We start from the raw sequence: 12169 nt of genomic DNA, 5'->3' as shown, positions 1-12169 counted from the left end.
TCCGTGTAATTATTTCGGGTAAAGCTAGCCAGAGGCGGCCGGGGTGCGGCCGGGGTTCTGGGGATGCAGCCCCGCTGCACCTATTACTACAGCCCAGCACACCTAATGACATACCACAGGGGAAAACAGACGTTTCCTTTCCCAGCAGGTATCAGTTGCAAATAGCTTCTTGGTTAGGGATGGGACTTTGTGCCTTCTCTGTGCTAGGATTTTCTGGCTTGAACTTGTGTGGACCTTGTGTATGATGGCAGTTTATGAGTTCATATGTGTGCACTAGCTCTGCTGTGTCTAAAAGACACAAGGGGAGTCATCCAGCACTCTGGCTCTTGTAATATTTCTGTCTCCTCTTCTACACAGATCCCTGAGTGTTCAGCAAAGGCATCCCATTTAGGACTGAGGGCTCCGGTCCCTTACTCTGTACATTGTCCGGTTGTGATTCTCTGAATTAATTCCCATCTATTGTAAGCAGAAGCTTCTCTGATGAGGTTGAATGATGTTCTGATCTGTGATGTCCAAATTCATCATCCGCCATCTCTAAACACTTAAACACTGTGAAATATAGTTAAGTGTGGGGTCTCTGTCTTCATCACCTGCTCTATCTGCATGTAGATATTTATGCCAGAAGAGGGCATCAGATCTTGCTGAAGATGGTTGTGGACCACCATGTGGTTGCTCAGAATTGAACTCAGGACCTCTGGAAGAGCAACCAATGCTCTTAACCACTGAGCCATCTCTCCAGCCTCCTTTATCACTTCTTATCTAGTGAATAAGAATGAAAATTTCCAGATCAAGTGAGAGATGTCTTTGGGAGCTATAACACTGGTTTCATTGCCTAAAACTTTTCTGAAGAGGCTCCATTTTTATTTTATGAATAAGCAATACACTTTGAAGATACTGATATTTATAATTTGCAAAACAATGCAGGAAAATGCTTAATTTTGTGTGTGTGTATGTGTGTGCTTGTGTGTTTACATGTGCCTATTGATGTGTGTGTATTTATTGTGCATGGTTAACTGGCACTCATACGCATGTACATGTGGAAGCTAGAAGACCAATGTCTGATGTTTCTTTCAATACTCTCTACATTATTTCTTGAGACAGGGTCTCTCACTGAATCTGGAACTTGCCACTTCAGCTAGACTTGGTGGTCCACAAGTCCAAGGGATCCTATCTCCACCTCCTGCCTCTATACCCCTAGCACTAGGATTACAATGTACATTGCCATGCCCAGTTACTTTTTGTTGTTGTTGTTGTTTGTTTACTTGTTTTTTTTTTCTTGAGTCAGGGTCTTACTATATAGACCAGGCTAGCCTCAAACTCGAGGAGATCTGCCTGCTGGGATTAAAGGTGTGCTCCTGACTTCATGCCCAGTTCTTTTATGTGGATTCTGGGGATTGAACCCAAGTCCTCGTGCTTGGACACAAGTACTTTACTGACAAAACCATCTCCTTAGCTTGGAAAACTTTAGTTTTATGCAATAGAGGATAGGTTGAAGAAATTTATAGCACATACCATGAAACAAAAGAATGAAATCTTAGAGTAATATTAGTATTTAGTATATTTTGATAAATGCTATAAATACATTATAACTATCAAGTATAATATAACCATGAAAACGTTTAACTTATAAGTGAATTTCCACTTATAAATGAAAGTATAAATATAGCAAAAATGTTAATAATGATATATTTAGGTAAAGAAAATGCACGTATTTTAGTTTTAATCTTTGCATTTTCAGTAATTTAATTTTTAACAGATTTGTTGATGTATAACTTACATTCAGTAAAATTCATTCACTGATAACCAAAATAAACTACTTGAAAATGCAACAAGATGAATGAATCCCAAAGGTATATACACTTGGCTGTATCTGGAATGATCTACAATCCAGAAATGGAGGGCACACCTGTGAACCAGATTTTGAGGGAGGAAGACAACATGCCCTTAATCTGGATCTTGAGGAGGGATGACACACCTTTAACCTGGGCCATACCTTCTGCTGGAAGCCTATATAAGGACATTGGAGAAGGAAAACTTCTGCTTGCCCTTGCCTTGCCTTGTTAGTACATCCATTTACTGGCACTGGAACCTACTTCTTTGGGATTGCACCATATTCAGAAGACCAGCTGAAACATGCAGCCTCAACAGACTGAGGAACTATTAGATTCTTGAACTTCCCATTCTTAGCTAGCCTAGTCATTGTTGAACTACAGCCTGTTACACACACACACACACACACACACACACACACACACACACTTCATTTCATAAGTTCTGTGACTGTAGAGAACCCTGACTAATACAGTTTTGGTACCAGGAGTGGGGTATTGCTGTGATAGGCCTGACCACATTTCTGTTTGGAGGAATTTGGACTTTGGTACTTTGGGTAAGGACAGCAGCAGAATGCTTTAAGTGTTGCTAAATGGGATATACTAGTAGGAGCATGGACTGTTTGGGCCTGGTTCAAGAGGTTTCAGAGGAGACGAATTTTAATATGTGTCCTAGAGACTAGTCTTATGATATTTTGATGAAGAATGTGGCTGACTTTTGTCCTTGTCTGAAGAGACTGTCTAAGGCTAAAGTGAAAAGATTTGGATTAATTCTGTTGGCAGAGGAAACCTCAGAACAACCTAGTATAGACTCTGTTATATGGTTATTAGTGTTAACTCTAATGAAGATTTACAATGAAAAGAAATAAGCTGAGAAGGGAAAATGCAAAACATACAATTTGAAGAGGAAAGGGGCACCAGGAAGTGGAATGGAGCTAAACTCTGTGTTCAAGATAAATAGACTAATCAATAGAATAAAGGCAGTAATGACCTCAGGGCAAGATTCCACCCAGCTAAGTTTCCAACTTGTGAAAAGGAATTAAAGAAAAACTTAGAGCCTGGTATGGTGGTACAAGCTTTTATCCTAGCATTCCAGAGGCTGACAGATCTCTGAGCTTGAGGCCAGCCTGGTCTACAGATCTAGTTCCTGGACAACCAAGTGTAGTCAGTGAAGGACACCATGGAAAACAGAAAGCTGGTGAAGATGTAACTGAATGAGGGGGCCATGTTCTAGCGCCAGCAAGCCGCAGAACTTGGCAACTTCTGCCACATGGATCTGGCTTTAGAGTTAAGGATCGAAGAAAGGGGTTATGGAATCTTCCTTCATGACTAAGGAAAGCCTTTGAGGTCCAGCATGTGTCAGGGCTGTCACTGGACGGAGGCCTGGAAAGGCCAGTGTGTGAAGCTGTGAAGGTGAAGCCTAGATTGCCTTGGAGACGCCAAGATGTTGAAGATGTCAGAGTCCAGGGATACCTGTGGAGGAGAGCTGCTAACAGGAAGTGGAACCAGCCCAAGAGAAAGAAGTGTGTTGTAGTCTACAAAGCTGAAAGGTGTTGGAGATCTGAGGAGTGTTTTGACATCAGACATGGAGGTGCAGAATTTGGAGTATGCCTAGCTGATTTTCGGTATTGCTTTGGTCCAGTATTTTTCTCACTATATTCCCTGCCCTATGTTTTGAAATGGTAATGCTTATCCTCTGCCATTCTATATTGGAAGTATGTGGTCTGCCTTTTAATTTTGATTTTTCTCTTTATGGTTAAGAGAGTGCATGAGTATTAGAAGAGACTTTGAACTTTAGACTTTTAAATAAGTTCTAGACTGTTATAGGTTATGGGGACCTTTGAAGTTGAACTGAAAGCATTTTTACATTATGATGTGGATACAAGTCTTTGGGGTCCAGAGAGTGAAATGTGGTAATTTGAAAGAAAATGGTCCACAAAAGGAATGACACTATTAGGAGGAACGGCTTTGTTGGAGTAGGTGTGACCTTGTTAGAGGAAGTGTGTCACTGTGGAGGTGGGTGTTGAGGTCTCCTTCGCTCACGCTACACTCAGTGGTACACAGTTTGCTTCCTGTTGCCTAGGAATCAAGATGTATAACTCTCAGCTCCTCCTCCAGCACCATGTGTGCCTGGAACCTGCCATGTCCCACCATGATGATAATGAGCTAAACCTCTGATATTGTAAGCCACACCCAATTAAATGTTTTCCTTTGTAAGAGTTGTTGTAGTCATGGTGTCTCTCTCTCTCTCTCTCTCTCTCTCTCTCTCCACAGCAATAGAAACCCTGACTAAGACAATATCCCTGAGGACAAAACCATGAGGGCAGAGTGTATGAATGTTGAGCAACTTATAATTATAATCAAAATACAAATATTTTCCAACTTATAATATTCCCATTTAGAATTTTGAATTTTTCAAGATATAAGGCAATTTGAATTCCACAGACACTGTAATTCAAATTTCTTTGATTTTTCTGGGTCTAATATGGACTCTGATAGTCTCTTGTGATATGAGGCAGTGGCAAGGAGCCTCAGTCTCCCGTCACAAAGATAAACGCCTGGCTCCTCCCAGTGTACCGCACTCTCTAGTGCTTACCAGACTGTGTATTTTAAATGTGTTTTCAACTTACAACAGGACTTATGGAGATATAACTCCATCATAAATCAAGGGGCTCACGTGCAGAATATTTCCTTTGCCCAAAACGTTCACCTGATGCTTTTCCTGTCAATCACGTCCCCACACTCACTGTTCTTACTCTCTGCCCCTGTGGTTTTGCCTTCAGGGAAAAACTACTCAATGTAGCCTATTGTTTCTGGCTTCTGCGACTTAGCATTACATGACTTTAGGATTCATTCATCTCGTTGCATTTTCAAGTAATTCATTTTGTGTTTTAATAAGGAGTGTTCTGTAGACTGGATTGATCATGCGTTTGGTTTTGTTTTCATTGTTGCTAAGGCTGCCCTAACAGTCACCAACAAGATTGCCTAATCTACACAAATGTATCATCTAATGGTTCTGAAGGCTAGAAGGCCCCAGCAGGGTTTGATTTTACTGAGGGTTGGAAGGAAAGGATCTCTCCCAGGTTTCTTTTTGCTTTTTTTTTTTTTTTTTTTTTTTTGGCTGGAGAATGGCTGCCTTCATCATCACACAGCCTTCTTCCAACTGTCTCTGTTTGTGCCTGTATCCAGATGTCTCTTTTATGAGACACAAGGGCCCCTGCCTTCAATCTGAGTTTGTCTTACCTGATTCCTTCTGAATTCCCAAAATAGGTCACATATTGTGGTCCTAGATTTTAGCACTTTAGTGTGTTAACAGGTCAAGGGGAACAATTCTCCTCATTCTAAAAACTACTATAAACATTTGTGTATGTCAGTCTTTGTATAGTCATTTATTTTTATTTCTCTTGGGTTAATAGAAGAATTCCTGATCTTTTTAAAAATAGATTATGACATATAACAAATCAACTTATATATCATAGCACAAAATTTTTTTTCTTCTAATAGTTTTATAATTTAAGTTTATAGACTGTTTATAGGCCTATGGTCTATTGAGTTAATGTTTATACACTATATAAAGTAATCTTCCCCTTTTCAAATTTCAACAATAGTTTTTATTCTGGAAAGTTGACATGTAAGCACTAGATTTTCTAAATAAAACAAAAACAGAAACAACTTTAAAAGCAAAGTTTTTTTTTAAGAGAAAAAAAAATGAAATCCCATGGTATAAGAAATAAAAAGGGCTGTAAATGAGAACCGAGTGTATGAGCCAACCCTGTCTCTGCCTGGCATCATATTCTGCAGAACAAGGAGCTTTGTTGTATACATCTGGGCTTAGCTACCACATGTGCACAGGTGGGGAGCTGTGCAGCCACTGAAAGGAGCTTACTGTGGGACTTTGGAATGGGCACACTTTAAAGAGGGGCGATGTCATACACTAACCCAAGGAACTGGAACGGAACCTTGAGTTTGTCTCCTGAGAAGCTGAAACAGTCTTGACCCTGAAGGCTGAGCTGATGTTAACACACCACACACACACACACACACAGTGTGAAAAAGTCTATGTAAGGCTGGTCTCTGATACAATTCTTTGAATGCTGGGCAGAGTTATGTGAAACTGGAAAGCAATTTCTGTGAGATTCATAAAGGAAAAACCAACTTTATTAAAGTAAAACCACTAATAAAAATTTGTAAGGCAAGGCTGAATCCATTAACCCTGTCACAAACTTGTGTTATGTTGTGCGGCACTCTGGGCGTGGACATGGACTGTGGTGACCCAGGTTGTGTGCTGTGATGACCCCTCCCCCATAGACCATTTACCATCAGCAGAAACCTTAGACACTGCAGCAGCAGGGGAGCAGAGATCAAAGTCCTCACTATTGACACAACAGTAACATGTTGTAAACAATAAACGGGGAAAACAATTGGCATCTTAGAAGAAAGACTTGAAATCCTAAAGGGAAAAAGTACGATACTACAGAAAAAGTAACAGGCATTTGGGGAAAATATTGAAAAAGGTAATTCACGCTATATTATGAAGACAGCCCCCCAGAGAAACAAAGAGGCAGAAACAGTGGCAGTGTAGAGGGTGTGTGGAGAACTAAGAGCTCTGCTAAGATGCGGCCTTTGAGCAGTAGACGGCAGATGGGGTCTGATACAGGTCAGGGGATTCCTTTATCTTCCCAGATCAGAAAGAAAACCACACAGAGGAAAGTCGTAGGAAGGCATTTGGGGCAGCAAAATAATTTACAAAGATGCAGAGATTCCCAATCAGGCAGGGGACACTTTTCCTGATTAAATCTTTCTTACACTAAGAAAGAAATAGGACATTTGGATTTTCATATGTTAGTAATCACAGTGCTGGCAAGGTAGAGCCAGCCTGCTCTGAAGGGTGAGTTCCCAGGCCAATGGCACACCTTGCCTCACTAAACAGGGTAGATGGTACCTGAGCTTGTCCTCTGGCCTCCACAAGAATGCACACACATGTGCACAAGTATCCCACCACCACAGACATCTGTCCCCAACTAAATATACAGATAAATGCAAAAGGAATATCAAATGGGAGGGTTTTTTTAATTTAATATATGCCCTGAAAGATTTTTTTTTTTATTTAACTAGAGAATTAGAATTACTAGCATGGGGATTACATGCAGAGCACACAGAACAAACACAACCATTTGGGACACTTGATACCCAGTGTCTAAGTAGAAGCAATTTTAAGTCCTTTATGGAGGATAGGCAAACCAAGAGTCAAATGGTGATGCTTAATTCTTGAACTGAAGGGAAGGAGGCTTAGCTTTCCCAAAGTGGTAGTATTTAAGTCTTCCCCAGATACTTATTTATAGTAAGCAAAGCATTTGTGGAAAAAAAATTATGTCAATATTTAAACTTTTCATTGTTAAGTGACACATCTGTCCTCAGCCACATCTGGGTAAGTTTATAAATGGATCTGCTAGAAGATGCAAGGACCTAATATTTTCTTCGCAATATCAACTGCAATCATAAGCTAAATGCCAAGAAGGAAGTTATCTATCTCTTTAGAGCTACTCATGTGTCTAATTAATACAGTTCAGAGAACGTCTCAGCACACGTTCCTCTCAGAACTAATGCAGATTATGGAAGAATGAGAACAAGAGACCAGAGCCCTTAGCAAGAGACAGCTTGTTCACGAAAACACGCCTGGACTGCAAGAAGTCATAAGCAATGATGGCCGTCAACCCACCCTTCTTGCAAAACAAAGAAGGAAGAAGTCTGTCCAGTTCTGAAAAGTACATGTCTTAGCATTTTAGTTGTATGCTTCTGGGAAAGCTATTTTCTCTCCCCCATGAGCTTCCTCTCCAGGAGGATAAGGCATGCTGTTGTTCAGAATACAAAGTCTGCTGGCCGCATTCTTGTGACTCTAGGTGGCCCTAGAAGGAACTGCCTTGAAAGCTGATTTAGATTGGAAAAAGGCGAAGGGAGAGAAAAAGCAGTTCTTAAACCAAATGAACGCCCTCCAAAAGTCAGCAGTAAGCTTGAAAATGTCTGGAGTTTGTTCCTGGCACGAACACATCTTCCGGCAACTTTAGGCACACACACTATTCAGCCAAAGCGGCTAGGCGTAGCTGGCAGTGGACCCAAGAAAAGCCAGGTGTGAAAGCCATTAAGGGCTGGAAGTCAGGCTCTGTCTGCAGGGGCTGGTGCAGAAGAACCCTATGCTTTGAGGGAGGGCAGCCGAGCGCAAACGGGGTGGGCTGTCGAGTGTGCAGGAAAGCAAGGGAAAATCTGGCAGTGCTTGAAGAAAAGAAAGAGAATAAGGGAAATAATCAACTGGCAAAATTTATATAGAATACAAGGTTAAATATGAAAAATGAAAGAAAATGCTGAGTTTTGTTGTTGGTGGCTATTTTATTTGCTAGAAATAGAAAGATTTAAACTTTTCTTTTGACCCTTCCCCCTTTGCCATGTTGAAGAAGCCTCTCAGCTAGAAGAAGCAAAATGAAGCTTTCGCTTAAGAGAGCGTAAGCAGGTTCCATCTAGAGAGTCAGAAGCACTGAGGTTAACGGTGAAAGAGAATGAAAGTTTTCCAGTTTCCTTGTAAAAGAAGACGTGGATCACTGAGTCAATAACTTTTTTTTTTATTAAAGAAATGGTATTTTTATGATGCTAAACCATCTACTTTTTATTCTTTGTTATTGAGGTTAAAAAACACCTTGCTGAATTTCCCTTAGTGCTTTGAAACATGCTTCTGGTAATTTTGTTTGATTGGATGTAAGCCTCAGTGGGAACAGAGGCTTTTCTTAGTGCTGTATGGTTTGTGATTCCTACAAAAGATCAGTTTATCTTAAGGGTTATCAACCCCAAATCTATCTGATGTTTTCAGACAGGTAATTCTTTGCCATGAGAAGCCATTCGGCGCATGGTAGAATGTTAGGGACTTTACCACTTAGACACCAACAGCAACCCTACCACTAGCAGCTATGAGGACCTGACAAACATCTTAGGCATGGCAGGTCTTTCCCAGTTACCAACCACTGGTTTATTTTGATGTTACTTATAGATAAGATAAACTACTTAAAATTTACTACCTGAACCCTAGTAGAGTTATATGACTGTCTGTGACCCTCTGCTTGAGCTTTGTAACAAGAACCTGCCCACCCCAAAGAGAAAGACAATAACAATGTATTTATCTTCTGATTACAAAATAAGCCAGGGTTATTGTTTAATAAACGTCCTCATCAGACTCTAACAAAGTAAGGGTGTTGGAATATACAAATAAAGGACGCCATGCCTTCAGCAACCTAAAAAACGCTATGCTGATGATGGTGGTGGACAAGAAGGGGAGCAGAAGAAGGGGGGGGGGAGAGAGAGGGGAGAGCAGAGAGGATTTCCAGGCCTGGTTCTCACTCAGCACCAGCTCAGAGCTTGTGAACAGGGAAGGTGGAGCCGAAAAGAGCAGTCATAGCGGATAAAAGGATTTAACTGGGTTTTCATCAAAATTGACCTTGTCTGGTTCCAAGTTTTTCCAGATCTTCACTTTTTAAATACACACGGCCATCTTTTGGTACCAGTTAATACTGACTTGGCTCGGTGAGGAGTCCACACCCATCAGACAAATAGGATTTATTTCCAGGGAAGATATAGAAAAGGAAGTGAATGAAAATAAATAAATAAGTAAGAACACGACTGCTCCTAGATGTGGTCGAGGAGAAAGTTCATTGTAGACATGCGGGAGAGCACAGCCAGAGGCAGGGGCATCTGGGAGAGTCCAGAGTGGACATGACCCTGAGCCAAGTGAGGAGACTATGTGGTTACGACACTCAATGAACAGTAAGCAGGCAGATGTTGACGAGCGTCTTTGCTGTGAATGCTGGAAAGGTCACAAGGTAACCAACCACTGCCTTCCACTGCAGAGGGACAATATAAGACTAGCAAAGGATGGGTTGTCATCATGGCAGCCTTCTCTAAACCAAAACATTCTCTTGAGAGGTTAGGGGGAAACTTATGAGGCTCAGGAAGTAAACATCACATTCTGGGAAAAGCTGAACCATGGAAGATTCTGGAATGCCCATCAGCTTTATAAAAGCCCTCAACTACTGCCCAGCTACACAGAGGCGATCCCTCAGACAAGTCATGCAGAGGACTCCAGGGATGCAGCTCCTAGTCAGCACCTGTGTTGGGGTGGGCTTTTTGGTGATGCTTTTGAGTAGTCTGTGTTCTGGTAAGCCACTCCTCACACATAACTGCTGTTCACAATCACATAAAAACCCATTGGTTCACCAAGTTGGGTGTTGGAATAACCATTGCTTTTGCCAGTTTTGTGTTCCTTATCTGGGATGAATAGAGAGAGAGAGAGAAAGAAAGAGAGTTGCATATCCTCAGGAAAAGTTTTTCACACAACACCAAGGTAAATAAACTTATTTTGACATTAGTTTTATTCTTCCCATAGATCTTTCTGCCAGAGTAGACACCCGTCAGGAGCTGTGCGCTTAAAACTGAACATCACCACCAGCAGGGCTCCTGCGAGAGGGAGGATATACCTACTGTTTATCTCCTTTACTCTCTTCTTTTTTCTCCTCTGCTTCTTTCTTCTTCTGTTCTGGAACTCACTCTGTAGACCAGACTGGTCTTGAACTCAGAGATCTGCTTCCCTCTGTCTCCCAAGTGCTGGGATTAAAAGTGTACACCATCACCACCCGACTAGAAGCTCTCTTACACCACTGATCTTCTTAGGCAATTCTATCCCTGAACTGCTTCTGTGTAGGAATTAACAGGCACATTGCAGTTGCTTTCTAGAAAATGACCGTGAGTGCATTTATTGTGTGGTATGCATGTACTTGGTATGTGTGGTGCATGCGCACACTGGGCGTTTTCCTGTATAGCTCTCCACTTCATCACCTTCAGATAGGGTTTATTTAGGCTAGGCTGACTGGCGACTGTGTGAATCCTCCCGACTGCTGGCCACAGTGCTGGCTGGGTCATAACTACTTACCTTTTCTGGCTCTTTACATGAATTCTGGGGATCTGAACTCAAATCCTTATGCTTGCAGACTCACCGGCACCCTTCGTAGTATGAACCCTTAAATACAGACCCCTCATGTGGTGACCCACAAATGTAAAATTATTGTTGCTACTTCGTAGCTGTAATTTTGCTGTTATGCATTGTGATGTAAATATCTGTTTTCTGATGGTCTTAGGTGACCCCTGTGAAAGGGTCATTCAGTGCCCCCAAAGGGGTTGTGACCCACAGGTTGAGGACCACTGCTAACAAGTTATTTTAACTTGTTTTCCTGGTAGCTGACCTAAAGTGCCTTTTTATCATGTGTTTAATTCTATTTTCACCTCTTTTCTCTATGACTTTCTGAATTATGGAGGTCACGCCTTTCATCCTATTGCTGATATTCTATAAAAATCAATTTAGCTCCAGCAGTTAAGTACATAATTTTCAAAATTCTGGCCTTCCTTTGTATCTTCAGGATAATGGACCCATTCAATCAGCGATTATTGCTGTTACAGCAAGTGGTTTGGGAGACATTAGTGAACAAGAGGCAAAAATCCTTCTTTATGACGGCTGTGTTTAGAATGAGGGGAGAGAGGTAACAAGCATAAATAATTAGTTTCTATAAAATGTTAGGAGAGTTGGAAGAATAGAGACGTGCAGAGAATTGATGGGTACGCAAAGCAGACTATATGGAGATTACAGGTATGTGCTACCACCTGGCATTAGAATTTTATTTTGGGCTTGTGCATGCAGTAATGAGTAATAATGAAAAATGACAAATGGAATATTCATGAGTCCAGTTTCAAAAGAAGGAGACACGAACTTGGGATATGTCAGAACAAGGGTGTTTCATGATAATATTAGTTAAGATTATCGGGAATGTGTTCAGAGAGGACCGAGAGTTATACCAGGACTATATCAGGAGTTGGGGACATTCGGAAGTGGAGCCACCAACTGTATTATGTGCTGATACACAAACACAAAGGCCAAATAGGGTTCTCTAGATTTGTCATTCTTAGGGTGTACCTAAGGTGTTTCCTCTTTCCATTCCTGACCACAGCTTTGGAATACTACAGAGATGACGTTTAGGGTCTGGGGGGAACTAGTGACAGAGATCACTACTCAGACCATGCCACACTGCTGAGGGACAGGTGCCAGGTGTCACTAGGACTACTTGTTTTTTTAAATAAAGACATGCTCTTGCAGCCCAAGCTGACATCAAACTATGTAACTGTCTCTGCCTTGAACTACTCCCTGATCACCTGTCTCCACGACCTGAGTGCTGGAATTATGGGCATATAACACCTTGCCCAGCTCTGACTGGCACTAAATTATTAAAATTAAGCAGCCTTTGTCCTCCTCC

Source organism: Microtus ochrogaster, assembly GCF_000317375.1.
Source record: "Microtus ochrogaster isolate Prairie Vole_2 chromosome 6 unlocalized genomic scaffold, MicOch1.0 chr6_random_2, whole genome shotgun sequence".
NCBI lineage: Eukaryota > Metazoa > Chordata > Mammalia > Rodentia > Cricetidae > Microtus > Microtus ochrogaster.
Note: the sequence above shows the minus strand (reverse complement) of the source record.